The sequence below is a fragment of the Semicossyphus pulcher genome, unplaced genomic scaffold, assembly GCF_022749685.1.
Source record: "Semicossyphus pulcher isolate SPU_LCO1_2020_fin unplaced genomic scaffold, fSemPul1.0.p SCAF_16, whole genome shotgun sequence".
Lineage (NCBI taxonomy): Eukaryota > Metazoa > Chordata > Actinopteri > Labriformes > Labridae > Semicossyphus > Semicossyphus pulcher.
This window is the reverse complement of record NW_027211670.1, coordinates 8,494,151-8,512,661: the sequence shown is the minus strand read 5'-3', so window position 1 is coordinate 8,512,661 and position 18,511 is coordinate 8,494,151.

Here is an 18,511-nt window from a genome sequence, read left to right as displayed (position 1 = left end):
AACCTACTGCGTCATTATACCTGTCGTCCTTGCTGTCATCTTACTGTGTCATTATAGCTGTTGTCCTGATGTGTCATCCTACTGCATCATTATACCTGTCATCTTGGCTGTCATCTTACTGCGTCATTATACCTGTTGTCCTGATGTGTCATCCTACTGTGTCATGATACTTGTTGTCCTGATGTGTCAACTCCGTGCGTCATTATACCTGTCGTCCTGGCTGTCAATTTACTGCGTCATTATACCTGTCGTCCTGGCTGTCATCTTACTGCATCATTATACCTGTTGTCCTGATGTGTCATCATTCTGCGTCATTATACCTGTTGTCCTGATGTGTCAACTTACTGCGTCATTATACCTATCGTCTTGGCTGTCATCTTACTGCATCATTATGCCTGTTGTCCTTATTTGTCATCCTACTGCGTCATTATACCTGTTGTCCTGATATGTCATCCTACTGCGTCATTATACCTGTCGTCCTGGCTGTCATCTAACTGCGTCATTATACCTGTTGTCCTGGCTGTCATCCTATTGCGTCATTATGCTTGTCGTCCTGGCTGTCATCTTACTGCGTCATTATACCTTTTGTCCTGATGTGTCATCCTACTGTGTCATTATACCTGTCGTCCTGGCTGTCATCTTACTGCTTCATTATACTTGTTGTCCTGATGTGTCAACTTACTGCGTCATTATACCTTTTGTCCTGATGTGTCATCCTACTGCGTCATTATACCTGTTGTCCTGATGTGTCATCCTACTGCGTCATTGTACTTGTTGTCCTGATGTGTCATCCTACTGCGTCATTATACCTGTCGTCCTGGCTGTCATCTTACTGCGTCATTATACCTGTTTTCCTGATGTGTCATTATTCTGCGTCATTATACCTGTCGTCCTGGCTGTCATCTTACTGCGTCATTATACCTGTGGTCCTGATGTGTCATCCTTCTGCGTCATTATACCTGTCGTCCTGGCTGTCATCTTACTGCGTCATTATACCTGTGGTCCTGATGTGTCATCCTTCTGCGTCATTATACCTGTCGTCCTAGCTGTCATCTTACTGTCTCATTATAGCTGTTGTCCTGATGTGTCATCCTACTGCGTCATTATATCTGTCGTCTTGGCTGTCATCTTACTGTCTCATTATACCTGTTGTCCAGATGTGTCATCCTACTGCGTCATTATACCTGTCGTCTTGGCTGTCATCTTACTGCGTCATCATACCTGTTGTCCTGATGTGTCATCCTACTGCGTCATTATACCTGTCGTCCTAGCTGTCATCTTACTGTGTCATTATAGCTGTTGTCCTGATGTGTCATCCTACTGCGTCATTATACCTGTTGTCCTGGCTGTCATCCTACTGCGTCATTATACCTATCGTCCTGATATGTCATCCGACTGCGTCATTATACCTGTCGTCCTGGCTGTCATCTTACTGCGTCATTATACCTGTCGTCTTGGTTGTCATCTTACTGCGTCATTATACCTGTTGTCCTGATGTGTCAACTTAATGCGTCATTATACCTGTTGTCCCGAAGTGTCATCCTACTGCGTCATTATACCTGTCGTCCTGGCTGTCATTTTACTGCGTCTTTATACCTGTTGTCCTGATGTGTCATCCTACTGCGTCATTATACCTGTTGTCCTGGCTGTCATCCTACTGCGTCATTATACCTGTCGTCTTGGCTGTCATCTTACTGCGTCATTATACCTGTCGTCCTGGCTGTCATGTTACTGCGTCATTATACCTGTTGTCCTGATGTGTCATCCTACTGCGTCATTATACCTGTCGTCCTAGCTGTCATCTTACTGCGTCATTATACCTGTTGTCCTGATGTGTCATCTTACTGCGTCATTATACCTGTTCTCCTGATGTGTCAACTCACTGCGTCATTATACCTGTCGTCTTGGCTGTCATGTTACTGCGTCATTATACCTGTTGTCCTGATGTGTCATCCATCTGCGTCATTATACCTGTCGTCCTAGCTGTCATCTTACTGTGTCATTATACCTGTTGCCCTGATGTGTCATCCTACTGCGTCATTATACCTGTCGTCTTGGCTGTCATCTTACTGCGTCATTATACCTGTTGTCCAGATGTGTCATCCTACTGCGTCATTATACGTGTTGTCCTGATGTGTCAACTTACTGCGTCATTATACCTGTCGTCTAGGCTGTCATTTTACTCCACCATCATACCTGTTGTCCTTATGTGTCATCCTACTGCGTCATTATACCTGTCGTCCTTGCTGTCATCTTACTGTGTCATTATAGCTGTTGTCCTGATGTGTCATCCTACTGCATCATTATACCTGTCATCTTGGCTGTCATCTTACTGCGTCATTATACCTGTTGTCCTGATGTGTCATCCTACTGTGTCATGATACTTGTTGTCCTGATGTGTCAACTCCGTGCGTCATTATACCTGTCGTCCTGGCTGTCAATTTACTGCGTCATTATACCTGTCGTCCTGGCTGTCATCTTACTGCATCATTATACCTGTTGTCCTGATGTGTCATCATTCTGCGTCATTATACCTGTTGTCCTGATGTGTCAACTTACTGCGTCATTATACCTATCGTCTTGGCTGTCATCTTACTGCATCATTATGCCTGTTGTCCTTTTTTGTCATCCTACTGCGTCATTATACCTGTTGTCCTGATATGTCATCCTACTGCGTCATTATACCTGTTGTCCTGATGTGTCATCCTACTGCGTCATTATACTTGTCGTCCTGATGTGTCATCCTACTGCGTCATTATACCTGTCTTCCTGATATGTCATCCTACTGCGTCATTATACCTTTTGTCCTGATGGGTCATCCTACTGCGTCATTATACCTGTTGTCCTGATGTGTCATCCTTCTGCGTCATTATACTTGTCGTCCTGATGTGTCATCCTACTGCGTCATTATACCTGTCGTCCTGGCTGTCATCTTACTGCGTCATTATACCTGTTTTCCTGATGTGTCATCCTTCTGCGTCATTATACCTGTTGTCCTGATGTGTCATCCTACTGCGTCATTATACTTGTTGTCCTGATGTGTCATCCTACTGCGTCATTATACCTGTCGTCCTGGCTGTCATCTTACTGCGTCATTATACCTGTTGTCCTGATGTGTCATCCTACTGCGTCATTATACCTGTCGTCTTGGCTGTCATCTTACTGCGTCATTATACCTGTTGTCCTGGCTGTCATCTTACTGCGTCATTATACCTGTTGTCCCGAAGTGTCATCCTACTGCGTCATCATACCTGTCGTCCTGGCTGTCATTTTACTGCGTCATTATACCTGTCGTCCTGGCTGTCATCATTCTGCGTCATTATACCTGTCGTCCTGGATGTCATCTTACTGCGTCATTATACCTGTTTTCCTGATGTGTCAACTTACTGCGTCATTATACCTGTTGTCCTGATGTGTCATCCTACTGCGTCATTATACCTGTTGTCCTTATGTGTCATCCTACTGCGTCATTATACCTGTCGTCCCGGCTGTCATCTTACTGCATCATTATACCTGTTGTCCCAAAGTGTCATCCTACTGCGTCATTATACCTGTCGTCCTGGCTGTCATTTTACTGCGTCATTATACCTGTCGTCCTGGATGTCATCCTACTGCGTCATTATACCTGTCGTCCTGGATGTCATCTTACTGCGTCATTATACCTGTTGTCCTGATGTGTCAACTTACTGCGTCATTATACCTGTTGTCCTGATGTGTCATCCTACTGCGTCATTATACCTGTTGTCCTGGCTGTCATCCTACTGCGTCATTATACTTGTCGTCCTGGCTGTCATCTTACTGCGTCATTATACCTGTTGTCCTGATGTGTCAACTTACTGCGTCATTATACCTGTCGTCTTGGCTGTCATGTTACTGCGTCATTATACCTGTTGTCCTGATGTGTCATCCTACTGCGTCATTATACCTGTCGTCCTAGCTGTCATCTTACTGCGTCATTATACCTGTTGTCCTGATGTGTCATCTTACTGCGTCATTATACCTGTTCTCCTGATGTGTCAACTCACTGCGTCATTATACCTGTCGTCTTGGCTGTCATCTTACTGCGTCATTATACCTGTTGTCCTGATGTGTCATCCTTCTGCGTCATTATACCTGTCGTCCTAGCTGTCATCTTACTGTGTCATTATACCTGTTGCCCTGATGTGTCATCCTACTGCGTCATTATACCTGTCGTCTTGGCTGTCATCTTACTGCGTCATTATACCTGTTGTCCAGATGTGTCATCCTACTGCGTCATTATACGTGTTGTCCTGATGTGTCAACTTACTGCGTCATTATACCTGTCGTCTAGGCTGTCATTTTACTCCACCATCATACCTGTTGTCCTTATGTGTCATCCTACTGCGTCATTATACCTGTCGTCCTTGCTGTCATCTTACTGTGTCATTATAGCTGTTGTCCTGATGTGTCATCCTACTGCATCATTATACCTGTCATCTTGGCTGTCATCTTACTGCGTCATTATACCTGTTGTCCTGATGTGTCATCCTACTGTGTCATGATACCTGTTGTCCTGATGTGTCATCCTACTGCGTCATTATACCTGTCGTCTTGGCTGTCATCTTACTGCGTCATTATACCTGTTGTCCTGGCTGTCATCTTACTGCGTCATTATACCTGTTGTCCCGAAATGTCATCCTACTGCGTCATCATACCTGTCGTCCTGGCTGTCATTTTACTGCGTCATTATACCTGTCGTCCTGGCTGTCATCATTCTGCGTCATTATACCTGTCGTCCTGGATGTCATCTTACTGCGTCATTATACCTGTTTTCCTGATGTGTCAACTTACTGCGTCATTATACCTGTTGTCCTGATGTGTCATCCTACTGCGTCATTATACCTGTTGTCCTTATGTGTCATCCTACTGCGTCATTATACCTGTCGTCCCGGCTGTCATCTTACTGCGTCATTATACCTGTTGTCCCAAAGTGTCATCCTACTGCGTCATTATACCTGTCGTCCTGGCTGTCATTTTACTGCGTCATTATACCTGTCGTCCTGGATGTCATCCTACTGCGTCATTATACCTGTCGTCCTGGATGTCATCTTACTGCGTCATTATACCTGTTGTCCTGATGTGTCAACTTACTGCGTCATTATACCTGTTGTCCTGATGTGTCATCCTACTGCGTCATTATACCTGTTGTCCTGGCTGTCATCCTACTGCGTCATTATACTTGTCGTCCTGGCTGTCATCTTACTGCGTCATTATACCTGTTGTCCTGATGTGTCATGCTACTGCGTCATTATACCTGTCGTCCTGGCTGTCATCTTACTGCGTCATTATACCTGTTGTCCTGATGTGTCAACTTACTGCGTCATCATACCTGTCATCCTGGCTGTCATCATTCTGTGTCATTATACCTATCGTCCTGATATGTCATCCGACTGCGTCATTATACCTGTCGTCCTGGCTGTCATCTTACTGCGTCATTATACCTGTCGTCTTGGTTGTCATCTTACTGCGTCATTATACCTGTTGTCCTGATGTGTCAACTTAATGCGTCATTATACCTGTTGTCCCGAAGTGTCATCCTACTGCGTCATTATACCTGTCGTCCTGGCTGTCATTTTACTGCGTCTTTCTACCTGTTGTCCTGATGTGTCATCCTACTGCGTCATTATACCTGTTGTCCTGGCTGTCATCCTACTGCGTCATTATACCTGTCGTCTTGGCTGTCATCTTACTGCGTCATTATACCTGTCGTCTTGGCTGTCATGTTACTGCGTCATTATACCTGTTGTCCTGATGTGTCATCCTACTGCGTCATTATACCTGTCGTCCTAGCTGTCATCTTACTGCGTCATTATACCTGTTGTCCTGATGTGTCATCTTACTGCGTCATTATACCTGTTCTCCTGATGTGTCAACTCACTGCGTCATTATACCTGTCGTCTTGGCTGTCATCTTACTGCGTCATTATACCTGTTGTCCTGATGTGTCATCCTTCTGCGTCATTATACCTGTCGTCCTAGCTGTCATCTTACTGTGTCATTATACCTGTTGCCCTGATGTGTCATCCTACTGCGTCATTATACCTGTCGTCTTGGCTGTCATCTTACTGCGTCATTATACCTGTTGTCCAGATGTGTCATCCTACTGCGTCATTATACGTGTTGTCCTGATGTGTCAACTTACTGCGTCATTATACCTGTCGTCTAGGCTGTCATTTTACTCCACCATCATACCTGTTGTCCTTATGTGTCAACCTACTGCGTCATTATACCTGTCGTCCTTGCTGTCATCTTACTGTGTCATTATAGCTGTTGTCCTGATGTGTCATCCTACTGCATCATTATACCTGTCATCTTGGCTGTCATCTTACTGCGTCATTATACCTGTTGTCCTGATGTGTCATCCTACTGTGTCATGATACTTGTTGTCCTGATGTGTCAACTCCGTGCGTCATTATACCTGTCGTCCTGGCTGTCAATTTACTGCGTCATTATACCTGTCGTCCTGGCTGTCATCTTACTGCATCATTATACCTGTTGTCCTGATGTGTCATCATTCTGCGTCATTATACCTGTTGTCCTGATGTGTCAACTTACTGCGTCATTATACCTATCGTCTTGGCTGTCATCTTACTGCATCATTATGCCTGTTGTCCTTATTTGTCATCCTACTGCGTCATTATACCTGTTGTCCTGATATGTCATCCTACTGCGTCATTATACCTGTCGTCCTGGCTGTCATCTAACTGCGTCATTATACCTGTTGTCCTGGCTGTCATCCTATTGCGTCATTATGCTTGTCGTCCTGGCTGTCATCTTACTGTGTCATTATACCTTTTGTCCTGATGTGTCATCCTACTGTGTCATTATACCTGTCGTCCTGGCTGTCATCTTACTGCTTCATTATACTTGTTGTCCTGATGTGTCAACTTACTGCGTCATTATACCTTTTGTCCTGATGTGTCATCCTACTGCGTCATTATACCTGTTGTCCTGATGTGTCATCCTACTGCGTCATTGTACTTGTTGTCCTGATGTGTCATCCTACTGCGTCATTATACCTGTCGTCCTGGCTGTCATCTTACTGCGTCATTATACCTGTTTTCCTGATGTGTCATTATTCTGCGTCATTATACCTGTCGTCCTGGCTGTCATCTTACTGCGTCATTATACCTGTGGTCCTGATGTGTCATCCTTCTGCGTCATTATACCTGTCGTCCTGGCTGTCATCTTACTGCGTCATTATACCTGTGGTCCTGATGTGTCATCCTTCTGCGTCATTATACCTGTCGTCCTAGCTGTCATCTTACTGTCTCATTATAGCTGTTGTCCTGATGTGTCATCCTACTGCGTCATTATATCTGTCGTCTTGGCTGTCATCTTACTGTCTTATTATACCTGTTGTCCAGATGTGTCATCCTACTGCGTCATTATACCTGTCGTCTTGGCTGTCATCTTACTGCGTCATCATACCTGTTGTCCTGATGTGTCATCCTACTGCGTCATTATACCTGTCGTCCTAGCTGTCATCTTACTGTGTCATTATAGCTGTTGTCCTGATGTGTCATCCTACTGCGTCATTATACCTGTTGTCCTGGCTGTCATCCTACTGCGTCATTATACCTATCGTCCTGATATGTCATCCGACTGCGTCATTATACCTGTCGTCCTGGCTGTCATCTTACTGCGTCATTATACCTGTCGTCTTGGTTGTCATCTTACTGCGTCATTATACCTGTTGTCCTGATGTGTCAACTTAATGCGTCATTATACCTGTTGTCCCGAAGTGTCATCCTACTGCGTCATTATACCTGTCGTCCTGGCTGTCATTTTACTGCGTCTTTATACCTGTTGTCCTGATGTGTCATCCTACTGCGTCATTATACCTGTTGTCCTGGCTGTCATCCTACTGCGTCATTATACCTGTCGTCCTGGATGTCATCTTACTGCGTCATTATACCTGTTGTCCTGATGTGTCAACTTACTGCGTCATTATACCTGTTGTCCTGATGTGTCATCCTACTGCGTCATTATACCTGTTGTCCTGGCTGTCATCCTACTGCGTCATTATACTTGTCGTCCTGGCTGTCATCTTACTGCGTCATTATACCTGTTGTCCTGATGTGTCAACTTACTGCGTCATTATACCTGTCGTCTTGGCTGTCATGTTACTGCGTCATTATACCTGTTGTCCTGATGTGTCATCCTACTGCGTCATTATACCTGTCGTCCTAGCTGTCATCTTACTGCGTCATTATACCTGTTGTCCTGATGTGTCATCTTACTGCGTCATTATACCTGTTCTCCTGATGTGTCAACTCACTGCGTCATTATACCTGTCGTCTTGGCTGTCATCTTACTGCGTCATTATACCTGTTGTCCTGATGTGTCATCCTTCTGCGTCATTATACCTGTCGTCCTAGCTGTCATCTTACTGTGTCATTATACCTGTTGCCCTGATGTGTCATCCTACTGCGTCATTATACCTGTCGTCTTGGCTGTCATCTTACTGCGTCATTATACCTGTTGTCCAGATGTGTCATCCTACTGCGTCATTATACGTGTTGTCCTGATGTGTCAACTTACTGCGTCATTATACCTGTCGTCTAGGCTGTCATTTTACTCCACCATCATACCTGTTGTCCTTATGTGTCATCCTACTGCGTCATTATACCTGTCGTCCTTGCTGTCATCTTACTGTGTCATTATAGCTGTTGTCCTGATGTGTCATCCTACTGCATCATTATACCTGTCATCTTGGCTGTCATCTTACTGCGTCATTATACCTGTTGTCCTGATGTGTCATCCTACTGTGTCATGATACCTGTTGTCCTGATGTGTCATCCTACTGCGTCATTATACCTGTCGTCTTGGCTGTCATCTTACTGCGTCATTATACCTGTTGTCCTGGCTGTCATCTTACTGCGTCATTATACCTGTTGTCCCGAAATGTCATCCTACTGCGTCATCATACCTGTCGTCCTGGCTGTCATTTTACTGCGTCATTATACCTGTCGTCCTGGCTGTCATCATTCTGCGTCATTATACCTGTCGTCCTGGATGTCATCTTACTGCGTCATTATACCTGTTTTCCTGATGTGTCAACTTACTGCGTCATTATACCTGTTGTCCTGATGTGTCATCCTACTGCGTCATTATACCTGTTGTCCTTATGTGTCATCCTACTGCGTCATTATACCTGTCGTCCCGGCTGTCATCTTACTGCGTCATTATACCTGTTGTCCCAAAGTGTCATCCTACTGCGTCATTATACCTGTCGTCCTGGCTGTCATTTTACTGCGTCATTATACCTGTCGTCCTGGATGTCATCCTACTGCGTCATTATACCTGTCGTCCTGGATGTCATCTTACTGCGTCATTATACCTGTTGTCCTGATGTGTCAACTTACTGCGTCATTATACCTGTTGTCCTGATGTGTCATCCTACTGCGTCATTATACCTGTTGTCCTGGCTGTCATCCTACTGCGTCATTATACTTGTCGTCCTGGCTGTCATCTTACTGCGTCATTATACCTGTTGTCCTGATGTGTCATGCTACTGCGTCATTATACCTGTCGTCCTGGCTGTCATCTTACTGCGTCATTATACCTGTTGTCCTGATGTGTCAACTTACTGCGTCATCATACCTGTCATCCTGGCTGTCATCATTCTGTGTCATTATACCTATCGTCCTGATATGTCATCCGACTGCGTCATTATACCTGTCGTCCTGGCTGTCATCTTACTGCGTCATTATACCTGTCGTCTTGGTTGTCATCTTACTGCGTCATTATACCTGTTGTCCTGATGTGTCAACTTAATGCGTCATTATACCTGTTGTCCCGAAGTGTCATCCTACTGCGTCATTATACCTGTCGTCCTGGCTGTCATTTTACTGCGTCTTTCTACCTGTTGTCCTGATGTGTCATCCTACTGCGTCATTATACCTGTTGTCCTGGCTGTCATCCTACTGCGTCATTATACCTGTCGTCTTGGCTGTCATCTTACTGCGTCATTATACCTGTCGTCTTGGCTGTCATGTTACTGCGTCATTATACCTGTTGTCCTGATGTGTCATCCTACTGCGTCATTATACCTGTCGTCCTAGCTGTCATCTTACTGCGTCATTATACCTGTTGTCCTGATGTGTCATCTTACTGCGTCATTATACCTGTTCTCCTGATGTGTCAACTCACTGCGTCATTATACCTGTCGTCTTGGCTGTCATCTTACTGCGTCATTATACCTGTTGTCCTGATGTGTCATCCTTCTGCGTCATTATACCTGTCGTCCTAGCTGTCATCTTACTGTGTCATTATACCTGTTGCCCTGATGTGTCATCCTACTGCGTCATTATACCTGTCGTCTTGGCTGTCATCTTACTGCGTCATTATACCTGTTGTCCAGATGTGTCATCCTACTGCGTCATTATACGTGTTGTCCTGATGTGTCAACTTACTGCGTCATTATACCTGTCGTCTAGGCTGTCATTTTACTCCACCATCATACCTGTTGTCCTTATGTGTCAACCTACTGCGTCATTATACCTGTCGTCCTTGCTGTCATCTTACTGTGTCATTATAGCTGTTGTCCTGATGTGTCATCCTACTGCATCATTATACCTGTCATCTTGGCTGTCATCTTACTGCGTCATTATACCTGTTGTCCTGATGTGTCATCCTACTGTGTCATGATACTTGTTGTCCTGATGTGTCAACTCCGTGCGTCATTATACCTGTCGTCCTGGCTGTCAATTTACTGCGTCATTATACCTGTCGTCCTGGCTGTCATCTTACTGCATCATTATACCTGTTGTCCTGATGTGTCATCATTCTGCGTCATTATACCTGTTGTCCTGATGTGTCAACTTACTGCGTCATTATACCTATCGTCTTGGCTGTCATCTTACTGCATCATTATGCCTGTTGTCCTTATTTGTCATCCTACTGCGTCATTATACCTGTTGTCCTGATATGTCATCCTACTGCGTCATTATACCTGTCGTCCTGGCTGTCATCTAACTGCGTCATTATACCTGTTGTCCTGGCTGTCATCCTATTGCGTCATTATGCTTGTCGTCCTGGCTGTCATCTTACTGTGTCATTATACCTTTTGTCCTGATGTGTCATCCTACTGTGTCATTATACCTGTCGTCCTGGCTGTCATCTTACTGCTTCATTATACTTGTTGTCCTGATGTGTCAACTTACTGCGTCATTATACCTTTTGTCCTGATGTGTCATCCTACTGCGTCATTATACCTGTTGTCCTGATGTGTCATCCTACTGCGTCATTGTACTTGTTGTCCTGATGTGTCATCCTACTGCGTCATTATACCTGTCGTCCTGGCTGTCATCTTACTGCGTCATTATACCTGTTTTCCTGATGTGTCATTATTCTGCGTCATTATACCTGTCGTCCTGGCTGTCATCTTACTGCGTCATTATACCTGTGGTCCTGATGTGTCATCCTTCTGCGTCATTATACCTGTCGTCCTGGCTGTCATCTTACTGCGTCATTATACCTGTGGTCCTGATGTGTCATCCTTCTGCGTCATTATACCTGTCGTCCTAGCTGTCATCTTACTGTCTCATTATAGCTGTTGTCCTGATGTGTCATCCTACTGCGTCATTATATCTGTCGTCTTGGCTGTCATCTTACTGTCTCATTATACCTGTTGTCCAGATGTGTCATCCTACTGCGTCATTATACCTGTCGTCTTGGCTGTCATCTTACTGCGTCATCATACCTGTTGTCCTGATGTGTCATCCTACTGCGTCATTATACCTGTCGTCCTAGCTGTCATCTTACTGTGTCATTATAGCTGTTGTCCTGATGTGTCATCCTACTGCGTCATTATACCTGTTGTCCTGGCTGTCATCCTACTGCGTCATTATACCTATCGTCCTGATATGTCATCCGACTGCGTCATTATACCTGTCGTCCTGGCTGTCATCTTACTGCGTCATTATACCTGTCGTCTTGGTTGTCATCTTACTGCGTCATTATACCTGTTGTCCTGATGTGTCAACTTAATGCGTCATTATACCTGTTGTCCCGAAGTGTCATCCTACTGCGTCATTATACCTGTCGTCCTGGCTGTCATTTTACTGCGTCTTTATACCTGTTGTCCTGATGTGTCATCCTACTGCGTCATTATACCTGTTGTCCTGGCTGTCATCCTACTGCGTCATTATACCTGTCGTCTTGGCTGTCATCTTACTGCGTCATTATACCTGTCGTCCTGGCTGTCATGTTACTGCGTCATTATACCTGTTGTCCTGATGTGTCATCCTACTGCGTCATTATACCTGTCGTCCTAGCTGTCATCTTACTGCGTCATTATACCTGTTGTCCTGATGTGTCATCTTACTGCGTCATTATACCTGTTCTCCTGATGTGTCAACTCACTGCGTCATTATACCTGTCGTCTTGGCTGTCATCTTACTGCGTCATTATACCTGTTGTCCTGATGTGTCATCCATCTGCGTCATTATACCTGTCGTCCTAGCTGTCATCTTACTGTGTCATTATACCTGTTGCCCTGATGTGTCATCCTACTGCGTCATTATACCTGTCGTCTTGGCTGTCATCTTACTGCGTCATTATACCTGTTGTCCAGATGTGTCATCCTACTGCGTCATTATACGTGTTGTCCTGATGTGTCAACTTACTGCGTCATTATACCTGTCGTCTAGGCTGTCATTTTACTCCACCATCATACCTGTTGTCCTTATGTGTCATCCTACTGCGTCATTATACCTGTCGTCCTTGCTGTCATCTTACTGTGTCATTATAGCTGTTGTCCTGATGTGTCATCCTACTGCATCATTATACCTGTCATCTTGGCTGTCATCTTACTGCGTCATTATACCTGTTGTCCTGATGTGTCATCCTACTGTGTCATGATACTTGTTGTCCTGATGTGTCAACTCCGTGCGTCATTATACCTGTCGTCCTGGCTGTCAATTTACTGCGTCATTATACCTGTCGTCCTGGCTGTCATCTTACTGCATCATTATACCTGTTGTCCTGATGTGTCATCATTCTGCGTCATTATACCTGTTGTCCTGATGTGTCAACTTACTGCGTCATTATACCTATCGTCTTGGCTGTCATCTTACTGCATCATTATGCCTGTTGTCCTTTTTTGTCATCCTACTGCGTCATTATACCTGTTGTCCTGATATGTCATCCTACTGCGTCATTATACCTGTTGTCCTGATGTGTCATCCTACTGCGTCATTATACTTGTCGTCCTGATGTGTCATCCTACTGCGTCATTATACCTGTCTTCCTGATATGTCATCCTACTGCGTCATTATACCTTTTGTCCTGATGTGTCATCCTACAGCGTCATTATACCTGTTGTCCTGATGTGTCATCCTTCTGCGTCATTATACTTGTCGTCCTGATGTGTCATCCTACTGCGTCATTATACCTGTCGTCCTGGCTGTCATCTTACTGCGTCATTATACCTGTTTTCCTGATGTGTCATCCTTCTGCGTCATTATACCTGTTGTCCTGATGTGTCATCCTACTGCGTCATTATACTTGTTGTCCTGATGTGTCATCCTACTGCGTCATTATACCTGTCGTCCTGGCTGTCATCTTACTGCGTCATTATACCTGTTGTCCTGATGTGTCATCCTACTGCGTCATTATACCTGTCGTCTTGGCTGTCATCTTACTGCGTCATTATACCTGTTGTCCTGGCTGTCATCTTACTGCGTCATTATACCTGTTGTCCCGAAGTGTCATCCTACTGCGTCATCATACCTGTCGTCCTGGCTGTCATTTTACTGCGTCATTATACCTGTCGTCCTGGCTGTCATCATTCTGCGTCATTATACCTGTCGTCCTGGATGTCATCTTACTGCGTCATTATACCTGTTTTCCTGATGTGTCAACTTACTGCGTCATTATACCTGTTGTCCTGATGTGTCATCCTACTGCGTCATTATACCTGTTGTCCTTATGTGTCATCCTACTGCGTCATTATACCTGTCGTCCCGGCTGTCATCTTACTGCGTCATTATACCTGTTGTCCCAAAGTGTCATCCTACTGCGTCATTATACCTGTCGTCCTGGCTGTCATTTTACTGCGTCATTATACCTGTCGTCCTGGATGTCATCCTACTGCGTCATTATACCTGTCGTCCTGGATGTCATCTTACTGCGTCATTATACCTGTTGTCCTGATGTGTCAACTTACTGCGTCATTATACCTGTTGTCCTGATGTGTCATCCTACTGCGTCATTATACCTGTTGTCCTGGCTGTCATCCTACTGCGTCATTATACTTGTCGTCCTGGCTGTCATCTTACTGCGTCATTATACCTGTTGTCCTGATGTGTCAACTTACTGCGTCATTATACCTGTCGTCTTGGCTGTCATGTTACTGCGTCATTATACCTGTTGTCCTGATGTGTCATCCTACTGCGTCATTATACCTGTCGTCCTAGCTGTCATCTTACTGCGTCATTATACCTGTTGTCCTGATGTGTCATCTTACTGCGTCATTATACCTGTTCTCCTGATGTGTCAACTCACTGCGTCATTATACCTGTCGTCTTGGCTGTCATCTTACTGCGTCATTATACCTGTTGTCCTGATGTGTCATCCTTCTGCGTCATTATACCTGTCGTCCTAGCTGTCATCTTACTGTGTCATTATACCTGTTGCCCTGATGTGTCATCCTACTGCGTCATTATACCTGTCGTCTTGGCTGTCATCTTACTGCGTCATTATACCTGTTGTCCAGATGTGTCATCCTACTGCGTCATTATACGTGTTGTCCTGATGTGTCAACTTACTGCGTCATTATACCTGTCGTCTAGGCTGTCATTTTACTCCACCATCATACCTGTTGTCCTTATGTGTCATCCTACTGCGTCATTATACCTGTCGTCCTTGCTGTCATCTTACTGTGTCATTATAGCTGTTGTCCTGATGTGTCATCCTACTGCATCATTATACCTGTCATCTTGGCTGTCATCTTACTGCGTCATTATACCTGTTGTCCTGATGTGTCATCCTACTGTGTCATGATACCTGTTGTCCTGATGTGTCAACTCCGTGCGTCATTATACCTGTCGTCCTGGCTGTCAATTTACTGCGTCATTATACCTGTCGTCCTGGCTGTCATCTTACTGCATCATTATACCTGTTGTCCTGATGTGTCATCATTCTGCGTCATTATACCTGTTGTCCAGATGTGTCAACTTACTGCGTCATTATACCTATCGTCTTGGCTGTCATCTTACTGCATCATTAGGCCTGTTGTCCTTATTTGTCATCCTACTGCGTCATTATACCTGTTGTCCTGATATGTCATCCTACTGCGTCATTATACCTGTCGTCCTGGCTGTCATCTAACTGCGTCATTATACCTGTTGTCCTGGCTGTCATCTTACTGCGTCATTATACCTGTTGTCCTGATGTGTCAACTTACTGCGTCATCATACCTGTCATCCTGGCTGTCATCATTCTGTGTCATTATACCTATCGTCCTGATATGTCATCCGACTGCGTCATTATACCTGTCGTCCTGGCTGTCATCTTACTGCGTCATTATACCTGTCGTCTTGGTTGTCATCTTACTGCGTCATTATACCTGTTGTCCTGATGTGTCAACTTAATGCGTCATTATACCTGTTGTCCCGAAGTGTCATCCTACTGCGTCATTATACCTGTCGTCCTGGCTGTCATTTTACTGCGTCTTTCTACCTGTTGTCCTGATGTGTCATCCTACTGCGTCATTATACCTGTTGTCCTGGCTGTCATCCTACTGCGTCATTATACCTGTCGTCTTGGCTGTCATCTTACTGCGTCATTATACCTGTCGTCTTGGCTGTCATGTTACTGCGTCATTATACCTGTTGTCCTGATGTGTCATCCTACTGCGTCATTATACCTGTCGTCCTAGCTGTCATCTTACTGCGTCATTATACCTGTTGTCCTGATGTGTCATCTTACTGCGTCATTATACCTGTTCTCCTGATGTGTCAACTCACTGCGTCATTATACCTGTCGTCTTGGCTGTCATCTTACTGCGTCATTATACCTGTTGTCCTGATGTGTCATCCTTCTGCGTCATTATACCTGTCGTCCTAGCTGTCATCTTACTGTGTCATTATACCTGTTGCCCTGATGTGTCATCCTACTGCGTCATTATACCTGTCGTCTTGGCTGTCATCTTACTGCGTCATTATACCTGTTGTCCAGATGTGTCATCCTACTGCGTCATTATACGTGTTGTCCTGATGTGTCAACTTACTGCGTCATTATACCTGTCGTCTAGGCTGTCATTTTACTCCACCATCATACCTGTTGTCCTTATGTGTCAACCTACTGCGTCATTATACCTGTCGTCCTTGCTGTCATCTTACTGTGTCATTATAGCTGTTGTCCTGATGTGTCATCCTACTGCATCATTATACCTGTCATCTTGGCTGTCATCTTACTGCGTCATTATACCTGTTGTCCTGATGTGTCATCCTACTGTGTCATGATACTTGTTGTCCTGATGTGTCAACTCCGTGCGTCATTATACCTGTCGTCCTGGCTGTCAATTTACTGCGTCATTATACCTGTCGTCCTGGCTGTCATCTTACTGCATCATTATACCTGTTGTCCTGATGTGTCATCATTCTGCGTCATTATACCTGTTGTCCTGATGTGTCAACTTACTGCGTCATTATACCTATCGTATTGGCTGTCATCTTACTGCATCATTATGCCTGTTGTCCTTATTTGTCATCCTACTGCGTCATTATACCTGTTGTCCTGATATGTCATCCTACTGCGTCATTATACCTGTCGTCCTGGCTGTCATCTAACTGCGTCATTATACCTGTTGTCCTGGCTGTCATCCTATTGCGTCATTATGCTTGTCGTCCTGGCTGTCATCTTACTGCGTCATTATACCTTTTGTCCTGATGTGTCATCCTACTGTGTCATTATACCTGTCGTCCTGGCTGTCATCTTACTGCTTCATTATACTTGTTGTCCTGATGTGTCAACTTACTGCGTCATTATACCTTTTGTCCTGATGTGTCATCCTACTGCGTCATTATACCTGTTGTCCTGATGTGTCATCCTACTGCGTCATTGTACTTGTTGTCCTGATGTGTCATCCTACTGCGTCATTATACCTGTCGTCCTGGCTGTCATCTTACTGCGTCATTATACCTGTTTTCCTGATGTGTCATCATTCTGCGTCATTATACCTGTCGTCCTGGCTGTCATCTTACTGCGTCATTATACCTGTGGTCCTGATGTGTCATCCTTCTGCGTCATTATACCTGTCGTCCTGGCTGTCATCTTACTGCGTCATTATACCTGTGGTCCTGATGTGTCATCCTTCTGCGTCATTATACCTGTCGTCCTAGCTGTCATCTTACTGTCTCATTATAGCTGTTGTCCTGATGTGTCATCCTACTGCGTCATTATATCTGTCGTCTTGGCTGTCATCTTACTGTCTCATTATACCTGTTGTCCAGATGTGTCATCCTACTGCGTCATTATACCTGTCGTCTTGGCTGTCATCTTACTGCGTCATCATACCTGTTGTCCTGATGTGTCATCCTACTGCGTCATTATACCTGTCGTCCTAGCTGTCATCTTACTGTGTCATTATAGCTGTTGTCCTGATGTGTCATCCTACTGCGTCATTATACCTGTTGTCCTGGCTGTCATCCTACTGCGTCATTATACCTATCGTCCTGATATGTCATCCGACTGCGTCATTATACCTGTCGTCCTGGCTGTCATCTTACTGCGTCATTATACCTGTCGTCTTGGTTGTCATCTTACTGCGTCATTATACCTGTTGTCCTGATGTGTCAACTTAATGCGTCATTATACCTGTTGTCCCGAAGTGTCATCCTACTGCGTCATTATACCTGTCGTCCTGGCTGTCATTTTACTGCGTCTTTATACCTGTTGTCCTGATGTGTCATCCTACTGCGTCATTATACCTGTTGTCCTGGCTGTCATCCTACTGCGTCATTATACCTGTCGTCTTGGCTGTCATCTTACTGCGTCATTATACCTGTCGTCCTGGCTGTCATGTTACTGCGTCATTATACCTGTTGTCCTGATGTGTCATCCTACTGCGTCATTATACCTGTCGTCCTAGCTGTCATCTTACTGCGTCATTATACCTGTTGTCCTGATGTGTCATCTTACTGCGTCATTATACCTGTTCTCCTGATGTGTCAACTCACTGCGTCATTATACCTGTCGTCTTGGCTGTCATCTTACTGCGTCATTATACCTGTTGTCCTGATGTGTCATCCATCTGCGTCATTATACCTGTCGTCCTAGCTGTCATCTTACTGTGTCATTATACCTGTTGCCCTGATGTGTCATCCTACTGCGTCATTATACCTGTCGTCTTGGCTGTCATCTTACTGCGTCATTATACCTGTTGTCCAGATGTGTCATCCTACTGCGTCATTATACGTGTTGTCCTGATGTGTCAACTTACTGCGTCATTATACCTGTCGTCTAGGCTGTCATTTTACTCC